At 35.9% G+C, this 27985-nt stretch overlaps 2 long non-coding RNA genes across 3 annotated transcripts in view; both read right to left on the bottom strand.

Moving 5' to 3' along the window:
• LOC147763071 (uncharacterized) overlaps positions 1 to 27985 on the bottom strand; it is a 57481-nt gene that overhangs the window by 23021 nt on the left and 6475 nt on the right. The window lies entirely within an intron of this gene.
• LOC106162884 (uncharacterized) lies at positions 26 to 27958 on the bottom strand. Of its 2 annotated transcripts, XR_015333508.1 has the most exons (7): positions 27748 to 27958; positions 26914 to 27001; positions 25845 to 26592; positions 11928 to 12163; positions 9406 to 9505; positions 1528 to 1687; positions 26 to 1277 (listed from the first exon to the last, which is right to left on the bottom strand). It is a non-coding gene; the product is annotated as an uncharacterized LOC106162884 (long non-coding RNA). The 2 variants fall into 2 exon arrangements; XR_015333509.1 differs by lacking the exon at positions 25845 to 26592.

The raw sequence follows: 27985 nt of genomic DNA, 5'->3' as shown, positions 1-27985 counted from the left end.
GGTAGAGCAACCAGATACGTTAGAATTTGTTTTCACCAATTTATTCAGACGTTAGAAAACTACGATGTGCATTTGTTGGTAAAACTGAAGTTGTAGTAAACTAACATTTACATTATAGGAAATGCTTTATAAAAAGTAATATATAAAAACCGTCTTAATTCAACTAGAAAATATATGAAATCCATTTGAATCATTAAGGGTTCAGTCCCCCCCCCCCTCATGAATAGATAAATATAATTAAGGAGCTAATTCTTTTAAACATCCACACCAGCTTAAAAATATGTGATTTATAGAATGTTATACTACCATACAATGTACACATTCTATTTAAATCAAACCAATAATCCATATTTCAAACAACATTACATCTTCAGCTTCACAAAAAATAAAGGAAATTTATGTTCTTAATTATCAACATCAACACAGATTTAAAACAATGTAACTGATAGAAAATTAGACATTCATACAAAGTTTAATCAAATCAAACCAATTCAATGTGGTGTTCACAACTTAAGCCTCACAAAAACAATTTCATCAAATCATTATAATATTGCTCATAAGCAAACAGAATGGAAATTTTATCACATGGTTGTCTCAGTTAGTGGGTCAATGTTTAAACAAACAATATAGCCCCACATATTTTGATATTTAATTTTGAAAGAAAAGGCTGAAAAACAAAAGCAAGTTTTACATCAGTATCTTGTGATAACACATGAATCATCCAATGGGACTATCATAAAAGTTGGAAAAAAAAGAATGAAAATATATTAATGCTTAATATAAGTGTTGCCTGATATAAAACTGATCTAACACCAGAAAGCTATGGAGCTTGATGTGCTACACTCTAATTATTTCTCTGATCCAAATTACTGCCAAGTTTTAAGACACTTGAGAAGAAAAACATGTCAGACCCAATTCCTATACCTAGATTGATCTAGCAGGATAGACCCATCTCCAAAGGGTTTCTCGTTAAAGTACATTAAGTTTAAGTGGCTCTGACATCTGGCACTCCTACTGTAGCTGTTAGAGGGTAATTATCTATCATCTAGCAGCTTCAGTAGGTGTGCCAGACATCTAAGCTGCTTAATCTGAATGTAATTTAATGAGAACCCAGAGAATACGGAGATGGGTTGATCCTGCCAGATGGATCTTGATATGGAAATGGGTCTAAGTTAATCTACTGGTCAAGATTTGTATTTGATGAACTGAACCAGATTTGTCCTTGCTGTCACACTGATAAGAATGTGGGCCCCCAGGCTGCTTTTCTGTTGATGAATCTGGAAAACATTCACAATATTCCTTCAGAAGATATCCATTGCTGGAATTGACCAATATGTCTTTAAATAAAGATATTATTACACTGTTAAAGAATATGTTAAATACCCAACTGCAGGAATCATTTTAGTAAACAAAACATGATGCTTTTTTATGTTGTCCACTATGCAGATGATAGAACTGCTGCTGATATAGGTCTTTAATTGTTTTGGTAAATAAATAAATAAATAAAACCACAGGGAGTAGTTTTACCTTAGCTGTCAGCTGTGGTACCATATGGTCTGGAGTTTGTCTGTTACCCTGATCTCCATGACAACAAGTCCAGATGATCAACAATGGCATCCAAAGTCTCAGTAACCACCCATACTTTCTGGTCCTTGCTCACCTCTTCCACAAGAAATGTGCAAAAATTCTGAAATGAAAAATCAACTAAAAAACAAATCTGACATTGATTGTAGATTTGCAGGGACTCTTGCGGAGTGCAAACAGCGTAAGTGAATGACATGGCTCCTCTTGTTTCTAACATACTTGCATAATCAGCAGCTGTTTTTTTATTCTATTCAATGCCTGCAGAGGCGCTTCAGTCAATTAAGCCGATTGCACTTTGCGAGAGTCAAGGCACAGAGTTGAATCACTCTACGTTGACCTATGGTGTCTGTGAGAGCCCATAGAAATCAGAATATATAGACACAAATACACACATCAAACAAATATCTTCTTCACTATATGAAGCAGATTCATCTAAAGGCAAGAGAGGTGACACAAGAATTAAAAATCAGATATTTTCACCTCAACAGGTATGGTCTGTCTATAATAGAAATGAATTTTTGTTTTTCATTGTTCCAAATCTTATTTTTTGGTTTCTGGCCAGTCATCAATACTACTTTGTCTGTACTCTTTCAATATTTTAATCTATCAACTGAAGACAACCATTCATTAACATTGGCAGTTTGAGTAAACCATCATCATATTTACATAAAACCCAAATATAGGTTATATAATTGTTGGAACGTATGGAAAAAGCATGTCCATGCAAACGAAGCGCACTATCAGTTGTAGTAACTTATTTTAAAGCTCGTATGTCAATGTCTGTAGTGGACATGGATTTAGTTTTAGCTCCGCCTCCTATTGCCTACTTTGTATATATTCACGCCCTGCTCATTGAGTGGGTAGTTTTTGATCAGTCTCTGTAGAAAATAAACGTGTAGTTTTTCAACTCTCGTTTTTTTCTCTGAACCGCATATCGACATTTTTTGGTGCTGTGACCAGGATAACTATGGCTGCAGAGAGAAATCAAAAACTCCGGTCGGCAAACCGAGCCCAGCTAACGAAGCTGTTTCAACGAGCATCAAGTTTGATGTCTGATGAGCCGTCCGTAGAAAATGTGGAAACATTGGACTTGACGTACGAACTAATCGAGGAGAAGATGGACTATCTAAAAACATTAGACGAAAGAATTCTGTCCAAACTTTCAGATGAAAAGATGGAAGACAGCGTTGCCAAAGCAGACGAATTTATGTTTTCAGCTAAAGAGAAGCTCCGTCGCATTCGAAAACATAAAGAAAATATACAGTCAGAAGAACGCCGAAGCAAGCCTTCGATTTCTAACGCTCCCACTCCAAGTGATGACCCTCCGCGGAGCAACATGAAACGAAATTACAGGCTCCCCAAACTCATCCTATCCAGGTTTGACGGAAATCTCCTTCAATGGCCCGCTTTCAACGACGACTTCGTCAGTGCTATAGACGAAAACGAGACGCTATCTACTATCGAGAAATTCCAGTTTTTACGGGCACAGTTGGATGGCGAAGCGTTTTCTACGATCGCGGGATTACAGCTTACGGCTAATAATTACGAAAATGCGAAGGAACTTCTTCGAGAAAGGTATGGACAAACTCACAAAATCATTAACGCATTCATGATAGCTCTTTGGGAGCTTCCACGCCCCGATGAAGATATAAAATCATTGAGATTTTTCTACGATAGGATCGAGACTTTCATTAGAGGACTCAGCTCTTTAGGAAAAGAAGAACAAAGTTATGGAGAACTCTTGATTCCTATGATTCTAGATAAATTGCCTGCCAACACGCACAGACAAATCGCCAGAGCGCATGGAAACAATGAATGGTCAATCGCCGATCTGCGCAGTACACTTAAGTCTGAGAGCGACGCCCTTCAAGCTGGAGAAATAGATGGGTTCAACCAAGAGAAGTCGTACCGACCCACTGCTGCGTTTTTCACTAATAGTAACACGAAGAAAACGACGAACAAGCCGAAAAGAAAAATGAAATGCGCTTTCTGCAAAAATGAACATAGCTCTATCACGTGCCCAGTCGTGTCGGACCAGGAAAAACGCTTTGAAATAGCAAAAAGAGACAATTTATGCTTTAACTGTCTTACGCCCAACCATACAAGCCAAAAATGCCTTTCTAAATTTCGCTGCAGAAGTTGCAATGGAAAACACCACACCACCCTTCATGCTAAGCAAAAAAGTGAAGCAAGCGCCGCTCAGAAAGTGCGGGAACCGCCTGCCGTGGAACATGCGGCGAGAACCTTCACTCAAGGGGCAAAAAATCAAAGGAATGTTGTCTTGTTAAAAACGGCTATCGTGGAGGTCTCCAACAAACAAACACCCTTCCAATTATCGGCAACTAGTGGGGTCTTGTTCGACGAAGGAGCGACCAGATCATTCATCACAGAAGAGCTTGTTCATAAACTTCAGCTCCAGCCAACTCATTCTGAGGAGATCAATTTGTCTGTATTTGGAATGGACTGTAAACAACCTCAGACTTTTGACATCGTCACAATCTCCCTGAAAACAACATCAAAAGAATTTGTTGATATTAACGCAGTCGTCGTTCCTGAAATTTCCGCTCCACTCCATAATTTAGTGACACGTAGGACAGCCAATTTGTCCCACTTAAGGAACTTGAGACTGGCTCACACACCATCTGATGACAGATCGCCTTTTTTCGTCTCTGTGCTAATTGGTGCCGATCATTACTGGGACTTTGTTGAACATACAATCGTGCGAGGTCCGGGGCCCACCGCTGTCGCTTCCAAATTTGGATACTTACTCTCGGGCCCCGCCCACTCCGATGACTACGTCACAGCAAATGACACCGCTTTTCATGTCATGGCGAAACAGCGCAACGCAGAAGACGATACCCTGGACAAATTCTGGAACCTAGAATCCATTGGCATTAAAGACAATAAACAAACTGTCCAGGATCCCTCCGATTTTCAGAATTTCCAGAGAAATTACATTGAAAAACGTGATGACCAATATGTGGCCAAATTGCCGTGGAAAACCGACCACAGTCCTTTGCCTACGAATTATCGCAACGCATGTCATCGAACACGTAATACCGTGCGCAAGTTACCAGTAGAAACGCGACGCGTGTATGACACTATCATCAGGAATCAAGAGAAACGCAACTTTATTGAGAAAGTAGGCGATGACGATACTTCCAGTGGACATTACCTGCCTCACCGCCCTGTAAAAAAGGATTCGATTACAACACCAATTCAAATAGTTTACGACTGCAGCGCAAAGGCCACACCTGATGACCCCAGTCTGAATGACTGTCTATTTAAAGGACCGCAGCTACTTAATGACCTTGTTGGAATCCTTTTAAGATTTCGAATTCACAATGTCGCGATCACTAGTGACATTGAAAAAGCATTCTTAAACATAGGATTGCACGAAGATGACCGAGATTTTACGAAATTTTTATGGCTTGAAGATCCAGAAGACACTGAAAGTAAGTTTGAAGTGTACCGCTTTACGTCAGTTCTCTTTGGAAGCATTTCCAGTCCAGCCATTCTTAACTCCGTAGTACGCTTGCATTTGGATATGTCCGAGAATGGCACCGCCAAAGCCCTGAAACGGGACGTCTACGTGGATAATATTGTGACGGGAACTGACACCTCAAACCAAGCCATTCAAATGTACGAGGAATCAAATGATTTGCTTGCATCTGCAGGATTCAGTCTTCAATCGTGGGCTACCAATGACCCCAAACTCCGCAACATAGTCGAAACTGACGGAGTAGCTCACGCAGACCACAAGAATACACCGATGTTGGGAATGATATGGGACACTGAACAAGATACGTTATCTTTCAAGTCCGGTGAAGAAATCCCAGTCAGCCAAGTCACCAAACGCGAAGTGATTAGTCGCATTTCTCGAGTTTACGACCCGCTAGGTCTGTTAGCACCAGTTATTGTTCGAGGTAAAATGTTCATGCAAGAACTCTGGAAAGCGGAACTCGATTGGGATCAAACTTTACCTCCAGAACTAAGCGAAACTTGGAAAGAAATTGCTGCTGATCTTGAACAATGTTCATTGCTGAAAGTTACCCGGCAGTATTTCTCAAACACCAAGGAGTCACAACAGCCCATGGAATTACATTGTTTTGTCGACGCCAGTGAAAAGGCGTATGGATGCGCCGTATATCTACGAAACGGAGAACAAACTACTTTAGTCATGTCCAAATCGCGCGTTGCCCCAGTGAAAACGATCACTATTCTGCGCCTTGAACTGATGGCAGCAGTTCTAGGAACCCGCCTCACAAGTTTTGTTCATGACCAACTGAAAGAGAACATTCACATTGCGAAATGTGTTCTGTGGACAGACAGCCAAATTGTGCTGTGCTGGATTAAAAGCGACAAACATCTACCGTTGTTTGTCCGAAATCGTGTCAACGAAATCAAACCGTCGTTGTTCAACGAATACAGATATTGTCCGACGGATGACAACCCAGCCGATCTCATAACACGCGGTACGACCGTATTGTCACTAGAAATCGCAACTATATGGTGGGAAGGACCCGCCTGGCTCACACAGGGAGATTGGCCCATAGGAGAGTACAATAGTACTGTGATGCATTTGAGAACAGAGCGGGTAGAGTTTGCCCCACTTACCCCAAGTGATTCGTTGAATGAACAACTCTTTAAAAACAATCCAAATGTCATTGACCCTACGACCGCAGTTCAGGGTCATTCCGTTGAAACTGATATTTCCGACAAAGCCAACAACCAAAGAATGCGAGGAAATCAGCCGCTCACAACGAAAACAGACATTTCAGAGGTGGTCGACATAGGCCGACATGGCACGCTTCCGAAACTATTAAACGTTACGGCATTGGTGCTCAGATTTGTTGCCGTTATGAAGGGAAAAATACACAAGACGTCATCTTACGTTATTACAAACGCCTCGCCTTCTGCAGAAGAAATCGTTAATGCAGAAGAAATATGGATCAGGTGCGTTCAGGAGAAAGATTTCTATCAAGAACTTGACTCATTGAAAGGAGGAAAATCTAAATCAAATACTGTTAAGCAACTTGCTTTGTTTTTAAACAGTAATGGCATTACACGACTTACAGGTCGCTTACAAAGCGCACCCTTGACTTACGACGCAAAACACCCGATACTATTACCACGGCAACATCCATTCACTTTGTTAGTGATAAATGACGCGCACAAACGAGCGCTACATTCCGGCATGCAATCAACTGTAACAAGTATCAGGCAGAGATTTTGGATCCCCAGAGCGCGTGAAACTGTCAACCGCGTCCTACGTAAATGTGTCACATGCAGACGCTTGATCGGCAGACCCTATGCTTCTCCGGTTGCTCCGCCTCTACGAATATTCAGAGTTCACGATGCTCCCCCGTTTACAGTCACTGGAGTTGATTTTACAGGGGCACTCTACGTCAAATGTCCACGAATTGTGAAGCGAAAGCCTACATATGTTTATTTACTTGCTCCGCTACTCGCGCCGTCCACCTGGAAGTTGTGAATGACTTATCTACATCTTCATTTATAAATGCATTTCGAAGATTCGCTGCCAGGAGATCGCTACCTACGAAAATGATTAGTGACAACGCAACAACTTATCATTCAGCCGCCAATGAAATCAAGAAACTTTTCGAAAATGAAGATGTACGTCGATATCTAAGTCAAAATAGAGTGAAGTGGGAATTCATTCCTAGAAGAGCACCGTGGTTTGGTGGCTTTTGGGAAAGATTAATTGGTCTCACGAAGAATGCAATGAGAAAAACACTAGGACGCGCTCGCATCACGCTAGACGAATTGCATACCATAACATCGGAAATAGAAGCAACACTGAATGACCGCCCCGCCTACGTTAATGAGGGTGAACCTCTTACACCATCAATGCTTTTGAACGGACGTCGAATCAACACACTGCCTTGCCCACTGACAGATGAGGATGAAGGATTGGATCCGCAGATGGCAAAATCTCCAAAGAACGCTTGACAAAACGATTGAAACATGTGCAGGAGGTCAATGCACATTTCACGCAAAGATGGACCTCCGAATATCTCACTGCACTAAGGGAAAGGGACAATATGAATGGGGTTAAACAAAATACTGTTCAAGTTGGAGACGTAGTACTAATTCATGAGGATATTAAACCTAGATTTTTGTGGGATTTGGGTCTAATTACAAAACTGAGCTACGGCAATGACGGAATAGTGCGATCAGCAACATTGAAAACTAAGTATGGAACAACAAATCGCCCTATTACGAAACTTTATCCTCTCGAAATTTCCGTTGATTATGACTCTGCCCCTGACCTGAGAGAGGTCACACTGTCCAAAGAAAATACTGATGAAAACATCAACATACCAGCCCGTAACACGAGACGCGCCACCCAGCAAGCAAAAGAAAACATCGCTAGATGGATTCAAGAACTGAAATGAGAATGAACTTTGATTACTTATGGAACTATTAGACTCTTCAAATGAAACTGTTTGAAACATTTAATCAAGCGTATAATTGGATTATTTAACCTTACTATTGGAATATTTCTAATTAGCGTTGCTTTGGACTTCGTTTTTTGTTTCAATGACAATCTATTGCATAAATGTTTACATTAATCAGTACTTACTGACTAGTACGTCGCAAGGACTTGTTGATATGACTTACGTTTAATGGAATATTTGGATTTCTTGCTTATTTTAAAACACTTAATGCTTTCATGTTTACTTTTACAACGTGTTGCCCCCGGAGAATGTTGGAACGTATGGAAAAAGCATGTCCATGCAAACGAAGCGCACTATCAGTTGTAGTAAAGTATTTTAAAGCTCGTATGTCAATGTCTGTAGTGGACATGGATTTAGTTTTAGCTCCGCCTCCTATTGCCTACTTTGTATATATTCACGCCCTGCTCATTGAGTGGGTAGTTTTTGATCAGTCTCTGTAGAAAATAAACGTGTAGTTTTTCAACTCTCGTTTTTTTCTCTGAACCGCATATCGACAATAATATTGATTCATATAATATTAATTCATGTTATAGGTGAAAATTTTATCTATTAGTACATCAACCTTTAGACATAGCAAATATTTAGACTGGGTTCCCATACTTAGATCTATCTAACAGGATCGATCCATCTCCAAAGGGTTTCTCGCTCATTGCTTTTAGCTTAAAGGTACATATGAACCCAGCATCGGTGGAACGTGCATTCCCAGTAACACATGTAAACCACCTCTACTAGATTCTTATATGACTCATATAAATTCGACATGCCAAGGGATAAACTGAATAGATCACTCGATCAGCCATATAAGACCTTTAGACTGCTCCTTTCTTTAAATTTTTGGTTGTAAATTTAACCTACTTTTGTGACCTACACGGTACTTTCCTGCCCCATTGACCTACAGCTTAGAATGCCAGCAGAAAAATCCGTTCAAACATCATTTTCGGGTAAAATTAAACAATGCCTTTTGGTAATTCTCTTAGTTATACTACTTGAAACTATATGCTGGCATTTGGTTGGTTTTTGTGACAAAAAATTGACTTTGTATGCATCTTTAAGTGGCTTAATTAGATGTCTGACACATCTACTGAACCTGCTAAATGATAATTAATTATCCCCTAGCAGGTTCAGTAGGCATGACAGACATCAAGTGAAATAATGTATATCATTTAGAAATTATGGTAATAACTCGGAAGTTAAGCCATTCTTTGGATCTTTTTCTATAACTGAAGACAATTTAAAGGCTGTGCAATGGAATTGCCAGGAAGCAGGAATTCTTCTAAACTAATTTCAAAGTGATAAAGAAGAGGGCAATGCATATTGTTTTTACAAACCGATGACTCACCTGCATAAACACCTTTCCAGTGTTGACATTATCTAGGTCTTTGAACTCTGTGCTAAAGAAGATCATCACACAGCCCTTCTTTATATCCACACAATGATACCTACAGATTTTATACCAATTCTTGAATTAATCATTGCTTTCATTTAAATAAGTAATAAGTTTGGGAAAATTATCCAACAATTTATTTAACATACAATTTTTCAAAAAAAAAAAAAAATCATTATCAAGTGCCTCAATCAATAAATGGATAACCTTTTTCACAATTTTTTGGAAAAATCTACATCTTTCGGAAAGATATACACTAACAATTATAAAGGTTTAGCTGACAGTGAGGAGTTATCAGTCTTACAAAGACATTATGCAATTTTGTATTTGCCTACTAGCTGCTTCCCATAATACAACAGCAACAGCAATATTATATTGCAACCAATATAATATTATTGATGTCTTCCCATAATACAACAACAATTGTTGATGTCACAATGTTCAATGTCTTCCCATAATACAACTGCAATTGTTGATGTCAGAAGGTTCAATGTCTTTCCATAATACAACAGCAATTGTTGATGTCACAATGTTCAATGTCTTCCCATAATACAACAGCAATTGTTGATGTCAGAAGGTTCAATGTCTTTCCATAATACAACAGCAATTGTTGATGTCACAATGTTCAATGTCTTCCCATAATACAACAGCAATTGTTGATGTCACAATATTCAATGTCTTCCCATAATACAACAGCAATTGTTGATGTCACAATGTCCAATGTCTTCCCATTATACAACAACAATTGTTGATGTCACAATGTTCAATGTCTTTCCATAATAAACAGCAATTGTTCATGTCACAGTGTTCAATGTCTTTCCATTATACTACAGCAACTGTTGATGTCACAATGTTCAATGTCTTCCCATTATACAACAACAATTGTTGATGTCACAATGTTCAATGTCTTTCCATAATACAACAGCAACTGTTGATGTCACAATGTTCAATGTCTTTCTATAATACAACAGCAATTGTTGATGTCACAATGTTCAATGTCTTCCCATAATACAACAACAATTGTTGATGTCACAATGTTCAATGTCTTCCCATAATACAACAACAATTGTTGATGTCACAATGTTCAATGTCTTTCCATAATAAACAGCAATTGTTGATGTCACAATGTTCAATGTCTTTCTATAACAGAACAGCAATTGTTGATGTCACAATGTTCAATGTCTTCCCATAATACAACAGCAATTGTTGATGTCACAATGTTCAATGTCTTTCCATAATACAACAATTGTTGATGTCACAATGTTCAATGTCTTCCCATAATACTACAGCAACTGTTGATGTCACAATGTTCAATGTATTCCCATAAGGCAACCAATATTGTTGATGTCACAATGTTCAATGTATTCCCATTATACAACAACAATTGTTGATGTCACAATGTTCAATGTCTTCCCATAATACAACAGCAGTTGTTGATGTCACAATGTTCAATGTCTTCCCATGATACAACAATTGTTGATGTCACAATGTTCAATGTCTCCCATAATACAACAGCAGTTGTTGATGTCACCATGTTCAACACATTCCCATAATACAACAGCAATTGTTGATGTCACAATGTTCAACACCTTCCCATAAGGCAACCAATATTGTTGATGTCACAATGTTCAATGTCTTTCCATAATACAACAGCAGTTGTTGATGTCACAATGTTCAATGTCTTCCCATAATACAACAGCAATTGTTGATGTCACAATGTTCAATGTCTTTCCATAATACAACAGCAATTGTTGATGTCACAATGTTCAATGTCTTCCCATAATACTACAACAATTGTTGATGTCACAATGTTCAATGTCTTCCCATAATACAACAGCAATTGTTGATGTCACAATGTTCAATGTCTCCCCATAATACAACAGCAATTGTTGATGTCACAATGTTTTCCCATAATACAACAGCAATTGTTGATGTCACAATGTCTTCCCATAATACAACAGCAATTGTTGATGTCACAATGTTCAATGTCTTCCCATAATACAACAGCAATTGTTGATGTCACAATGTTCAATGTCTCCCCATAATACAACAGCAATTGTTGATGTCACAATGTTTTCCCATAATACAACAGCAATTGTTGATGTCACAATGTCTCCCCATAATACAACAGCAATTGTTGATGTCACAATGTCTTCCCATAATACAACAGCAATTGTTGATGTCACAATGTTCAATGTCTTCCCATAATACAACAGCAATTGTTGATGTCACAATGTTCAATGTCTTCCATAATACAACAACAATTGTTGATGTCACAATGCTTAATGTCTTCCCATAATACAACAGCAATTGTTGATGTCACAATGTTCAATGTCTTCCCATAATACATAAGCACTTGCTGTTGTTTAAATTCTCAATAAATTTCCAACAACAAGAAATACCAAATTGGACACAATATGAGGCAAAGTTCTATTTGGTATTATAAGGTGGTAAAGTAACCAAAATGATTTTCTTACCTGTCCTCCCTCATGACCTTGACACATTCTACAGGCTATACAGTAGTAAAAGCTCTGAGATGGTTTGGGCAGCTACACTTTGTAAAGCACATCAGATAACAGCACTGTAGCATGGGGTGACTGGATGAAACTGCAATCTTACTGGATAGCTCATCTTACAGTGTATCATATCAGTTCTCGAAGTCCATCTTCTCCTTTTTTGACAATATACCCAGTAACACATCCTTTTCCATACACTAAAATTCAAAGAAATAAAACAATTAAAACTTACTTGCATTTGTCATTTGAAAGAAAATAATTAAAACTACAGAGCAAAGCTGATAAATATACAGTTTCAAAACAAAAGGCCTAACAGTTTTCAGTGCTGCATATACGGTATGCTGAAAAAAAAAAAAAAAACAGCATAACTTTTGAAAAAAATGGCCTCATCATGCTGACCTGCATTTTATGAATAGTCATCAGTTCTGTAAATTTAAAGCCAAAAGGTAAATCTGTTTTTTACTTATCATGTTATCACTGAAAGTGCACGGCAACGATGGCGACCATGGCGACAACAGCGATGACAGCAACGGCAGATGCAGGTGACGGCTGTATGTACAGACAAAACTGTGTCTGTACATAAAAAGCAGAAAATGATGCATAAAAAGGTTATGGATGTAAGGAATATGTAGCTGGCATAATGCCCATGAGAATGCAAGTTCACAAACTGAAATATGCCGTAATGAGAAAAATGAAAGTTTCAGACAAGACAAGAAAAGCTGGTTTTCCAATTTGAGCTGTATATCAGTTGTAAGAATCATTCTTGTAAGTTAGAAAGTAACAGCTTTCCTTGTTGTTGTTGACAATTTCCTTGCAATATCATATAATGATTAACAGCATAATCATCACCAATTTTTAATTATCTCCTTGGACATTGAGAGAGTGTAACTACCATACAGCTTCATGCCTCTCAGAGTTCTAAGTGTAACTACCATACAGCTTCATGCCTCTGATAGTTCTAAGTGTAACTACCATACAGCTTCATGCCTCTGAGAGTTCTAAGTGTAACTACCATACAGCTTCATTCCTCTGAGAGTTCTAGGTGTAACTACCATACAGCTTCATGCCTCTGAGAGTTCTAAGTGTAACTACCATACAGCTTCATGCCTCTGATAGTTCTAAGTGTAACTACCATACAGCTTCATGCCTCTGAGAGTTCTAGGTGTAACTACCATACAGCTTCATGCCTCTGAGAGTTCTAAGTATAACTACCATACAGCTTCATGCCTCTGAGAGTTCCAAGTCCCACATTGAAAATGCCAATATGTGAAAAATGAAAATTCAACAAAAAACTGCATTAGTGGGTACTTCCAGAAAAAGAATCCAATGCAGCTGTAATTTACTAGTAGTCCTATTGTAAGTCAATTTTGGAACATTACTTTATATGGCATTTAAGAAATTCTAAGTTATTAGTTTGCAGCTAGTATTAATTATCCACAAGGCAGACATGCTGAAAACTTTTCAGAATGGCTGGACATTTGGACTGTCAGTAACGAAAAATTTGACGGACCGAATGGATTTTTGTCGGACTGAAAATCACTCTATTCCTTTGAGACAGATGCTACCAGTACGATTAAGGTAGCTTACTTTGTTTGTTAATGTGAAAGGTTTGAAATGGAAGGGAAAAAACACTTTGGGTTTTATATAATTTTATTAGTGAAGTATGTCGAAAGATGACTGTAAATTCAAAATTGCGGTTCTTAAAATTCTTGTCAGTCCTTTGGACCGACCAAGTCCAATTTTCTACCGGTCCAGACAAATTTTCCCGGTCATGACCGATGGGACCGACAGTTTCAGCATGTCTGACAAGGGACAACTGAAGACTGACCATACAAACCAATATATCTTGTTAAATAAACTTTATTTTCTAGAAAGTTAATAGTACGTGCATTGATACCATAGTTGGAAGACAAGTACAGCATGGTGATCTGCAGACAATACTGAGACATTCTGAACTGGTTTCCATGATCTATGCTCTGCAATAACTCACTATCTACCCATTAGAATGCTACACATTCTACATATAGTGGTTCACCTTAATTCCTGTTTATCTACAAACTGTAATATAATACTATCCTAGTCAAAAGTAATACAAGGTACTTCATTGTTATACATACAAGGTATCCAAATGTAACTTATCTGGATTGAAAGAAAACAGCAGAAATATAATGTAATAATCAAAGGTTGTTGAAATGTACCAATTATAAAGTCCAAATCTAATCTGGAAGGTCATAAATGACACTATGAAGGTAAAACTTTTGGCATACATTTTCAGAATAATGGTGCTATTACAGGGCAAAAGAGTCCCAAATTTATACATTTGTATTTTATTCATTTAGTAAATTATTATTCTATTTTTTCTTATCTTATAAATACTCTTTTTCAACTTCCAGGTTGATACAAGTAATGACAGCTACAGCATACTACATGTAAGTGCTGATGGCTTCCATGTCATGCCTGTCAACCTGCCATTTCATACCTAATGGGAAACAATGTTTATACATGCACTAGTGTATTAATCAGTGAAGCTAATCCTCATGCAGTTACATGCATCTTATATGCACCTTACCATCTTATATTGGACAAATAACAGAAATTGACTCAAACAATTTTACTGTGCTTGCATGGTAAGTTTTTAAAAAAATGTGGCAAGTCCAATAATATGTTTAAGTGGCCAACAACAAAAGATGAAAACTGGATAAGTTTTGAAAAGATTATCCAGAAACTACCTGATCGATCCACCCTACTCTTCTTGGAAGAGCAAATGATGTTTTACAATACCACCAGACATTTTGAACGGTTTGAATGATTGCACAATTTACACTACAGTTTTACCTAACCTCCATTGCTAACCTCCATTTTGGTAAAATATAGAATGTGAATTCTACAGATACAGCAATCAACATATAAGCAATGAAATGTATCCAGCAGTGCTAAATGTATTATGTAGTCCTTCAAAAGTAAGCAAAACACCCACTGTAACCATTTGCCATATGCTGATTTGCATAAACATGTTTAATTAATTTTGCTATCTTATCGTGTGACATTTGTCATATCTGTAATACTACAAATCCTGAATTCAGCTTCTAAAGTTTACTTTTAACTTTAAACAAGGCAGCAAAGCTGTCAAATGTACAGACAAAAACCAGAAAATAAAAACGCAGGAAATAGGATACTGTCAATTTTGATGCATTAATGTATTATGCTTACTGTTACTGCATAGCCAACATCAAATTCTAATTCTGCATAACATTGGATTAGGATGAAAGTAAAATGTGTAACAAGCATTAGACTGAGTTCCCATACCTAGATCAATCTAACAGGATCAATCCAACTCCAAGGGGTTTCTCACTAAATTGCTTTCAGTTTAAGCAGCTTTAGGATTCTGGCATGCCAGTTTCAGTAGGCGTGACAGACAGAGCTAAGCCAGTTACAATGATTGCAATTTAGCAAGAATTCCCTTGGAGATATATATCGATCCACAGTTAGCGTGATAGGGTCTGGAAATAGTCCCTAAGGCTTCAGGCTGATAAGAGTTAAACTTCGGAAATGCCAGAATGAGATAAAGTGAAAATTTCTTAAACTCATTGCTTAAACTCAATTTAAAAAAAGTCAAGTAAAGTCAAGTTGCAAATATTGCACAACAGGTAGTATCAATAAAAGTGAACTGTTACATGCCCTTGGGAGTTATAAGTTCCATACTGAAAATGCCAGTATGTGAAACTTTCACTGAAAGATAAAATTTTCACAAAATGTACAACAGAACAACACAGTCAATAAGATTATAGTTTCAGGACCATATGTGAGAGTTCAAATTCACATAATGAAAATCCCAATATGTGAAAAAAAAATGACAGTGCATAAAATAATATAATTACACAATGTTTAAAGACATAAAAACCAACACAACTCCTAATGTGGAAAAACAGAAAATGCACAGTGCTTCTGGTGGATGGGGGTTGAAAGTGATATCTTGAAGATGCTAGTGTTTGAAAAATAATTAAAAGAAAATGTAAAATAAAACATAACAAAAAATTCCAAAAAAGCTGCTATCAAACTTTTTATCTAGCTGTGTAATATACTAACATGACTAACATTTACCTGCATAATAATCATCGATTCCTAATTATGTGACACAGTAAAGAGAGATGAACCCAGGGGACTTTACAATGAAATCTCAAAGTGTGTTTTATGTAATCTCATTTAATGCCCACTTGAAAATTAATTAAGCAAATTACTTTATTACCCTAAATCAATATACTGAATTAATATACTGCTATCCATATACATTTATTGCACCATATAGCACTCTATAAAACTGCATTGCTTCCAAAACAGAAAACAATCACACTGGTTTTCCAACACAAGCTGCACTTCAGTCTTATGAAACTTTTCAGTGAGTATCATAAGTAACATGGTTTTCCCTTAATCACCATCCTGGCAGCAGTGTCCAAAATAGGGTTTTCTTTAACTTTCATGCAATTAACATAATACTTAACAGCATAATGACCATCAATTTTTTTATAAAAAAAATTACAAAAATATTCCACTAAAGCTGCCATTCAGTCTAGCTGCATAACCATGATATGAAATCATCCCACTTGAGTTTAAACAGTGTAAACAACTCACAGAAATATAATACATTTTGTTTTACCACAAAAAGGGCAGTCATAGCTATTATTCTGATATCTGAACTTGTCATCAGACCATGTGACCAACATAGGTGGCTATACTTATTTCTTAAGACATTATAACAAAAAAAAAACAACACTTTTTAGAAAAAAAATTAATTATTTGCCAAAAGTGAACAGTTATTATCCCTTTAACTGCAAAGTCAAGTTGCAAATATTGCACAACAGGTAGTATCAATAAAAGTGAACTGTTACATACCCTTGGGAGTTATAAGTTCCACACTGAAAATGCCAGTAGGTAAAAGATAAAAAATTCAAAAATATATACAACAGAATAACATGGTCAATAAGATTACAGTTTCAGGACCATATGTGAGAGTTCAAATTCACATAATGAAAATCCCAATATGTGAAAAATGATGACAGTGCATAAAATAATATTACACAATGTTTAAAGACATAAAAACCAACACAACTGCTAATGTGGAAAAACAAAATACACAGCGCTTCTGGTGGATGACAGTTGAAAGTGTCATCTTGAAGATGCTAGTGTTTGAAAAAAAAATTAAAAGAAAACGTAAAATAAAACAACAAAAAATACCAATAAAGCTGCTATTCAAACTTTTAATCTAGCTGTACAATTACTAACATGATATGAATAACCCTATTGAGTTTGAGAATAATATGGCACTGTTATTCGTCTTTAGCATTAATGTAAGCGTTACACAAGTTTTTTTTTTTTTTTTTTTTTCTTCAACTTTCATGCAATATAACATAATACTTAACAGCAATAAACCATCACTTTTTTTATAAAAAAAAAAAAAAAGTTTCATGGATATTCAGAAAATGTGATATGGAAAGGTCTCCAAGGACATGGAAGTTAGGGTCACACATTCAAAATGCCAAAATGTTAACAAGAGATAACTGTACTGAAATGATTTTCTTTTCATTTTCAACACCTTTTTTACATAAAACAATGATCAATTTACTGTCATTTTTAAATGATCAACTAGGAAAATTGTTGACATAGGAAAAATATCAATAGAACAATTTATAATGTCCAATTAGCTCCATTTGGAGATTCTGAACATAGTGAATGATTGAATCTGACGAACTGCAATGATGAGTTCCTTTCCATTTTTGATACTTTATTACACAATGCACGATAATAGGTTTACCGTCATTTTTATATAATCAACTAACAATATTGTTAAAAAGCAGAAAATGTTAAAACAACACTTTTACATATCCAATTAGTTCCATAATGAGACTGTTAACATGCTTAAGAATTAAATCTGAAGAAAAACCACTTATATACAAAAAGGCTAATAACTTCATCAAAACTTAACTGATCAAGCTTATTTTCAAACTTGATCTGTATACTGGTCAGATTGATTACTCCTGTGAGTTGCAAGACAAAAGGCTGATTGGTTTTCCTTAAAATGCGTTATCAGTGTTGCATGTATGCTGAATAAAGGAAAAAAACAGCATTACTTTTGTAAAAAAAAGTCCAATCACGCCAATTTTCAAACTTGACCTGCGTATTATAAATATTCACCAGTTATGTAAATTTAAATCCAAAAGGAAAAACATTTTTACACTTATCATGTTATCGGTGTTATAAAAGTGCTGAAAAAATTGGAAAAAAAAAAAAAAAAAAAACAGGATAACTTCCATAAAAATTGCCCGATCTTGCTGATTTTCAAACTTGACCTGCGTATTATGAATATTCATTAGTTCTGTAAGTTTCAAGCCAAAAGGAAAAACATTTTTCCACTTATTGTGTTATCAGTGCTGCATATATGCTGAAAAAAGTGAAAAAACAGCATCAATTCCCTAACAATGACCCAATCATGCTGATTTTCGAACTTAACCTGCCTATTATGAATATTCATCAGTTCTGCAAGTTTCAAGCCAAAAAGTAAAATGGTTTTCCACTTATCGTGTTATCGGTGCTGCATATATGCTGAAAAAAGTAAAACAAGGCAGCAAAGCTGTCAAATGTACAGACAAAAAACAGAAAATAAAGATGCAAAATAGGTCATTTTGTCAATTTTGATGCAATAATAAATAATGCTTATAATAACACAGTTAACACTGATTTTTAAACATGCACAACAGGTAACATGGTCAATAACAGGAGCAGATCAAGAGATATTTTCTGACAGTATTCCTAAGTATCTTTGTTGATCCATCCTCCACTTTTGATGGTGTTCCAACAGAAAAAAATTGATACCAGTCAATGTAAACTTTAAAATCTGACCGTCATCTGAAAGACCCAGAAGACGGCCTCAATCCACCCCTGCAATAAGATTACAGTTTCTGGACTATGAGAGTTCAAATTCACATAATGAAAATCCCAATATTTGAAAAATGTTGACAGTGCATAAAATAATATTATATAATGTTTAAAGACATAAAAACCTATGCAACTGCTTATGTGGAAATACAGAAAATCTGAAGAGCTTCAGGTGGATGGGAGTTGAAAATGACAGTGTTTAGAAAAAAAATTAAAAAGAAAACACACACAAAAAAAAAATTCCAATAAAGCTGCTATTCAAACTTTTCTGTATTAACATGATATGAATAACACCAACGTGTTTGAGGATAATAAGGCACTGCTATTCAACTATAGCATTAATGTTAGCATTACAAAATTTTTTTTCTTTTGTAAACTTATTTGCAATATTAAACAACATTTACCTGCATAATTATCACCAATTCCTAATTATGTGACACAGTTAAGAGAGCTTAACCTATAGGACTTGAATGGGAAATCTCAACGTGTGTTTTATGTAATCTTATTTAAGGCCACACTTTTTTAATTTTATGGATGACATCCTCTGGGTACCCCAAAATCGGTGCGAGAGGGCGAAAAAAAAAAAAACGGTCCAAAAAAAAAAAATACTGCTTAAGTAAAGGAATGCTGTCAGTACACAGCTTGAAACACAAATTTTACCACAGAAACACGTATCAAACTAACAATATGTCTTTATCCATGCTCTCAAAATATTAAAGCATTGTGAATACTTCGTAGAAATGTAAAAAAAAGTCATGAATAGATATACTTCTTATTACAAAATCTATTAAGGTTATTTCATGCATTTTGTTGGTATAGCAATCAATAAAACAAATATCAAACAAACAGTGTCTTTATTTGTATTCTCAGAATATTAAAGCATTTTGAACACTATTAAAGGTCATTTCGGACGATGCCATTTTGTCTACTTCTACTCACACGACCAAACTGTCAGGTGGCCTGTCCGACCTTCAGCCTACCAAATACCTCGACGCCCTTGTCGACCCTTTTTTCGCTGGTAGCCTATGTGCTGCTTTGTACAGAATGTCACTGAAATTTTTCGGGCGATCATCGCTGGCGGCCGACAACCTTTCCCACAATTGTAAAAAGGTGATATCTCCATGCCCAATATCAATGGCATACCAATCCAAAACGACGGCACCCGTTCTCTTTATGACTTTAATTGTCTTGTAATTTGAAAGTAATCCTAGAGATGAATTTGACGGCAAAGCGACCACATTTCCACGTGGCGATAATACGCATGCGCAGAAAGCTCATTTCCTGGCAAATTCAATAACGACGTTTGCGACAACCGACTTCGTTGGGGGCTGGGGGGGGGGATATTTTTTTTTTTTTTTTCGGAGAACGGGCGAAAATCGGTGCGCGCGCAGGATGTCATCCATAAAAATAAAAAAGTGTGGCCTAATGGGCACTTGAAAATCAATTAGGCAAGTAATTTTATAGCTCTGAATTTAGCTAGTGATTATCCCAAGGGACAATTACCACCATCCATAAACAGTAGCCCCATATAGCACTCCATAGAGCTGCATTGCTTCCAAAACAGAAAACAATCACACTGATTTCCAACACAAGCTACACTTCAGTCCTATGAAACTTTTCAGTAAGTTAGAATATCATAAGTAAAATGGTTTTTCCTTAATGGTCATCCCAGCAGCGATGTCCAAAAAAGTTTTTTTTTTCATCTTTTATGCAATTTAACATAATGCTTAAAGGGATAATAACTCTTTGTATGAGATCTATATTTCACAATAAAAACCTTGTGAATAACTCATAGAAATATAATATATTCTGTTTTACCACAAAAACATCAGTTATAGCTTTTATTCTGATATCTGAACTTGTCTTTAGACCACGTGACCTCCATTGATGTCTATACTCTGTTAAAATCTCTTAAGAGATTTTAACAAAAAACCAAACTTTTTAGAAAAAAACCAGGGACTAACTTTGAATGTAAAAATGGATTCATTAACAATTGGTAAGTATGGGAAAATTGTTGTTTACTCCAGGAAAATTCATTTTTTGGCCAAAACGAAGAGTTATTATTGCTTTAACAGCACAATGGCCATCAATTTTTAATAATAAAGTAAATGTATCATAGCTATTCAAAAGATGTGACTAGCAATGGTATTCAAGCCAATGGAAGTTCAAAGACTAAGTCACACCTTGAAAATGTCCATATGTGAAAATTTTTATTGTAACAAAAAACTATATAATTTCCAAGAAAGTTAACCGATGTAACAGGTTTTCCAACTGAAGCTATAATTTAGTGCTATGCTACATTTCTGTAAGTTTGAGAAGAGTAAGTGACTTGGTTTTCCTTTAATGGTCACTATGGAGGCATTGTCTAAAATGGGGTTGTCTTCAATTTTGATGCAATGTTACATAATGCTTAACAGCATAATGACCATCAATTTTAATAATAAAATAAAAGTATCATGGATATTCAGAAAATTTGATATGGAAAGGTCTTCAGGGCCATGGAAGTTCAGAGTCACAACTTCAAAATACCAAAATGTACACAAGAGATAACTGTACTGAAATGAATTTCTTTCCACTTTCAACACTTTTTTTACATATATCAAAATAATCAATTTACTGTTGTTTTTAAATGATCAACTAAGAAAGTTGCTGACATAGGAAAAATATCAAAAGAACAATTTTAAATGTCCAATTTGTTCCATTCTGAGATTCTGAACATGGTGAATGATTGAATCTGACAAACTGTAAAGATATGAGTTTATTTCCATTTTTGACACTTTATTACAAAATGCACAATAACAGGTTTACCATCATTTTTATATAATCAACTAACAATATTGTTAAGATGCAGAAAATGTCAAAAGAACACCTTTACATTACTAATTAGTTCACAAATGAGATTGTTAACATGCCTAAGAATTAAATCCGAGGAAAAAAGACTTATATACAAAAAAGGCACAATTTCACCAAAACTGAACCGATCAAGCTTATTTTCGAACCTCATCTGTATTTTAGTAAATCTGATCACCCCTGTGAATTTCAAGACGATTGGCCAATTGATTTTCCTTGAAATGTGTTATCGGTTTTGCACATATGCTGAAATAGTGAAAAAACAGCATAACTTCCATAAAAATGGCCCGATCAGACTGATTTTCGAACTTGACCTGCGTATTATGAATATTCATCATTTCAGAAACTTATAAGCCAAAAAGTAAAACGATTTTTCGCTTATCGTGTTATCGGTGTTGCATTTATGCTGAAAAAAATGAAAAAATGGCATAACTTCCACAAACATGGCCCGATCATGCTGATTTTCGAACTTGACCTGCGTATTATGAATATTCATAGATTCTGTAAGTTTCAAGCCAAAAGGTAAAATGGTTTTCCACTTATCGTGTTATCGGTGCTGCATATATGCTGAAAAAAGTGAAAAAACAGCATAACTTCCCTACAAGTGACCCGATCATGCTGATTTTCGAACTTGACCTGCGTATTATAAATATTTATCAATTCTGTAAGTTTCAAGCTGAAATGAAAAACAGTTTTCCACTTATTGTGTTATCTGTAAAAGTGCACGGCGACGACGGCGACGGCGATGACGGCGACGACAGACTCAGGTGATGGCTATATGTACAGACACATCTGTCTGTACATAAAAACAGCATAAATTCCCTAAAAGTGACCTGATCATGCTGATTTTCGAACTTGACCTGCGTATTATGAATATTCATCAGTTCTGTAAGTTTCAAGCCAAAAGGAAAATGGTTTTCCACTTATCGTGTTATCGGTGCTGCATATATGCTGAAAAAAGTGAAAAAACAGCATAACTTCCCTAAATGTCACCCGATCATGCTGATTTTCGAACTTGACCTGCATATTATGAATATTCATCAGTTCTGTAAATTTGAATTCAAAATGTAAAACGGTATTCCACTTATCGTGTTATCGCTGAGTGCAGACAGACGCAGACGCAGACAGACGCAGATGATGGCTATATGTACAGACACATCTGTGTCTGTACATAAAAATTAAAACAAATACCATTGCTTTTGACCTAACCTCCCTTACCAATTGTTCACTTTTTATTTGAACATTGGATATGTGTGTGCTGATTGATCTATGTTCATATTACAATAAATGGATAGCACTTTGTTCATAAACAACTAGTATGATATAAAAGCAAGTCTGTTCCCAGTGACTTCTAAAATCATATTTAAATTGGAATACCTCAGGCTTTGTATTTATAGAAAACATGTGACTTATTACCAAAGTGTTTGCACCACATTTTCTATAATTGAAGAGAAATGTTAAATTAGTAACAATATTTTTGAATTCATACAAAATCTTGGCAACTGAATCAAAAATGGAACCTATGACCTATGGAATGATTGAAATATAACCCAATTTAGATGTTACCTAACCTCCATAATGAAAAATTATTGTATTATGTTTACATGTGGATATTTCTTAAAATACAGTAATGGTTTGGGTTAAAATTCTTCTGCTACTATCTGAATACCTCTTCATTAAAATAATGTAAAAAGTTTTCCAGTTTTGCAAAGTTCATATTTCTGCATTTCTCATTTTGGAATTGTACCCTTTCTTCTGGAATGACCGAGATGCTATAATGTTAATTAGCATTGTTCACCACCTCCCCTTCTCTTTATATTATAACAACAAACTTTTTATCCAATTACATCTAGCTCAGCATGCACTCCTAATTTATATACTTTAATTTACTATGAATAGATGTCAGAGAAGTCTTTATTGTGACACAACAAAAAATAAAACTTGTTTTCAACTTATCAAGGAAATAGTCACAACCACTTCAAAAACATGCTTAACCTCAAAGCCACAAAATACCCAAAAGCTTGTGTTAGTCCGAATGAAGTGAAAACAATGATTAAAAAATGGGAGGGACATAAGTGCAAGTGTAATCTCTGCAACGTATACAGTTAATGATCAATTTGCACTGAAATGATGATGTCTCAATGTAAGCTTAATTAATTACCCACTATAATAATGTATCATGCTATGTCAGCTGCTAGGCCTTAGTTTCCTGTTGTAATTTCAATCAACAGAAGTAGTTAGAAACAATAGTAGTAAACACTGTATCATTATTTAATTTATTCTGTCGGTGAATAGCTACTCAGCTAATGTTTGTACATTTATTCTTTCTGACATGAAATAAACTATATTGTATTGTTTTGTATTGGGACGGGGGATATCTAAAAAACACCATAACAGTAATTAAAGCTAAACACTGTAAAGCATAACTGGGGCAACAAACAAAATAGAACAAACGTCAATTCTCAGTATCTTTTTTATAAGTTCCAAAATGAGTCACCAATCCTTTTATTGCATTTATGGTGACAAGCTGTATTTCAGTCCTACCATTCTTTTCTGTAGGTTTGAGAATTGTAAGTATCTGGTTTACTTTAAATTGCCATTACTGCGGCAGTGCCCAAAATAGGGTTTTCTTCAAGTTCGATGCAATACTACATACATAATGCTTATAATCACCACCAATTTTAATGTTGTACTGCACATGATAGGTATTTAGAAATGAGACTTACAAAAGTCTTCAGGCCCATTGAAGTTAAAAGGCATACTTTGAAAATACCATGATGAAAAAAAATTAAATTTTCCATACACACAAATACACACACACACACACACAAACTCCTTTAACAACAACAAAAAAGTACCGGTATACGATCAGACTGGTTTTAAAATGCCAGTTGTATCGAAGTCATAAAATTTTCAGTATTGAAAGTTTGAAGACGGCAATATTTTTCCATGAAATAGGGTATCTGCACTGCATATTACGTATGTATATATATATATGTACTGGTAAGAATAATACATACTGAAAAAAAAAACCATAACTTTTAAAAAAACTCTGATGAAGCTGGTTTTGAAATCCAACCTGTACCTAAGTCACATTTGTCAGTCCTATGAAAGGTGTTATCTTTATGCCATATATTATATGTTGAAAAATAAATCAAAAAGCACATAAATTCTAGAAAAATGATCCCATCAAGCCAATTTCCAGACTCATCCTGAATATTGATACTATTGATCAGTCCTTCAGTCCTGCAAGCTTGAAGACAACAATTAAGCCTGCCAATTTTCCTTGAAATGTGTTATCTGTATAGCATATATTACAGTGGCAGATTTAGAGGGAGGGGTCAGGGGGGTCCTGAACCCCCCCTTACAATTTCTGGTCTCCTCTTGAAATTAGAATTTTGACTAGCTGAATCATATGCATGGCACCGTTCGCCCTCTAAAATACCAGAATTTTTCAGTGCCCTCTGAAAGGCCCAAAACCCCGTGCCAAGTGTGTGTGTGTATATATGTTGCACGGGGGGGGGGGGGGGAAGGTCGACATTACATCTGCAGACACCCCTTCAAATAATCTTGGATCTGCCCATGTATTATAATACATGCCAAAAAACAAACAAACCAACCAAAAAAAAAAAAAAACGCATAACAATAATACTGATCACTCCTGAAGGTTTGAAAACAAAAAGCCTATTGGTTTTCCTTGAAATGTGTTGCTTGTATTGCATACATGCTGATAAAAGTGAAAAAAAAAGATTAACCTTTGAGAAAAAAATTGGTGGGAGCATGCCAATTTTTGAATTATGCCTGTTTATCACAAATGTTCATCAGTTCTGCCAGTTTGAAGACAACAGATCTACCAGTTTTCCACTTACTGACAATGAAAGTGCACAGCGATAACAAAAATGTTGGGGACAACAACAACAGCAACAACAGATGCAAGTGATGGCTACATATACAGGCACGATGTACATAAAACAGTAAAAATATGACAATATGATTGATAAACAATATGACTGAATAATATACTAAGCAAGTGAAAAAAGCAATGTATTCTCAATAATCTAACACCACTTGCTGATGTCACAATGTTCAATCTCTTACCAAAATACAGCAGCAGCTGTTGATGTCACAATGTTCAATGTATTCCCATAATGCCACTGCAATTGTTGATGTCACAATGCTCGATGTATTCACATAATGCAACTGCAATTGTTGATGTCACAATGCTCAATGTATTCCCATAATGAAACTGCAATTGTTGATGTCACAATGTTCAATGTACCTGTATTCCCATAATGCAACTGCAATTGTTGATGTCACAATGTTCAATGTATTCCCATAATGAAACTGCAATTGTTGATGTCACAATGTTCAATGTATTTCCATAATGCAACTGCAATTGTTGATGTCACAATGCTCAATGTATTCCCATAATACAACTGCAATTGTTGATGTCACAATGCTCAATGTATTTCCATAATGCAACCACAATTGCTGATGTCATAATGCTCAATGTATTCCCATAATGCAACCGCAATTGCTGATGTCACAATGCTCAATGTATTCCCATAATGCAACCACAATTGCTGATGTCACAATGCTCAATGTATTCCCATAATACAACTGCAATTGTTGATGTCACAATGCTCAATGTATTCCCATAATGCAACTGTAACTGGTTGAAATGAACCAAGATTAAATTACTGTGGCCCTGTGGGGACGATGCATGGGGAGGCCTGTTAGAGGTGGAGAGACCATTACAGGATTAAGCGGTCTTCCTTTCATGTAGGTCTGCCATATTTAGGCCGTGGCCTAGCTAGCACTCTGCTCTTCTCATTCTGAATGGTCCCTATGTATTATAATACAACCGCAACAGTTGAAATCACAATTTCCAATGTCTTCCCATTATAAAACAGCAATTATTGTTATTTAAATGCTCATTTTTTAACATAACAAGAGAAACCTTTGTGAGGCAAAGTTCTATCTGGTGTTATACAATGATAAAGTGACCATAATGATTTTCTTCCCTCATAACTTTGACCCATTGTATGGGCTGTAAAGAAGTTTTCTGCATTTTTTAGTAAGTTTCACATTTCAGCACCTTTTACAAAATTTATAACAATTTATTGAAAATCAGACATTATTTTTTAGATAAAGAGCATGCACTTACTTCTTTTTGCAGAGCAAACAATGGATTCAACACATCTGCATCTATCATTTTGTCACAAACATCAACGCTGCCATCTAGCGTCAACTTCCTGAAAATTAAGAAGTTGAATTTTTAAAAAAGTTTATCTAAACAATTATATCATTTTTAAAAAGCAAATAACTTCTCCGTTTACAAATTTTTTGTTGATATAGCCATAAATATAAATCAAACAAGGTCAAATTTAAGTCGACCCTCTGTAGAAAGAAATCAAAGTAAGTTTTTCTTTTCAACAAAATACAACGTGTACATGTGTACGATACCTGAAGCAAAGAAAATGATATTCTTGCATCATAATATTTAAACATAATCATGTCAAAATTTCCTAACTGTAATTTCTATTCCAAGACCTGGATGCTGTCATCAGGTGTTAACTGTGGCTATCTACACTGGCCACAGGAAAATACAGCTACATGTGTAAGTGTACTGGTTAAAATTTTTTTTTTTTTTTTTCACCAAAATAAAAGAATGCATTTCAAAAGTAAACAGTTCTGCCGATTTAGAATTGAATATGTTGATTTCAAAACATGGAAAAGTGATCCCGGGGAAAAAAAGCTTTTCTATTCCTCTCCGCACACTGATTTTTCCATCCTTTCTGCAGATTCCCAGAGTGATTCGAACTTTTAGACATAACAGAAATTTGGTGACAGAAATTCCATGCCTGATCCCAGAAAGATATTGATAAACATAGCATTGATACCAAATAGATCAAGTAATAATAATATCAATATAACCCACTGACAGTGACAATGACCACTGCATCCAGTTCACTGCTGACCACATCTCTAATCAGTTTACCTGAGTGTCCCTGGTACTGTCTTCCTCGAGCTGAGGGAAAGTATATAATGTTAGTCCACCACACTCTTTCTGCTGAATACTGACGTGGTTGGAAATGTGTGTGTTGGGGGGGGGGGGGGAGATTTAACCCCCTCCTAACCCACCCCAGCTACTGTGTACGTATATCCACTATCGTTGTCGGGTCTCTTGCTGCCACTAGGCGCTGGATTCTCTGCGTTTCCCGGGAGGAAGTTAACGC

The sequence above is a fragment of the Lingula anatina genome, chromosome 3, assembly GCF_051362555.1.
Source record: "Lingula anatina isolate TDL-2025a chromosome 3, LinAna3.0, whole genome shotgun sequence".
Lineage (NCBI taxonomy): Eukaryota > Metazoa > Brachiopoda > Lingulata > Lingulida > Lingulidae > Lingula > Lingula anatina.
This window is presented reverse-complemented; position numbering and strand designations above follow the sequence as displayed.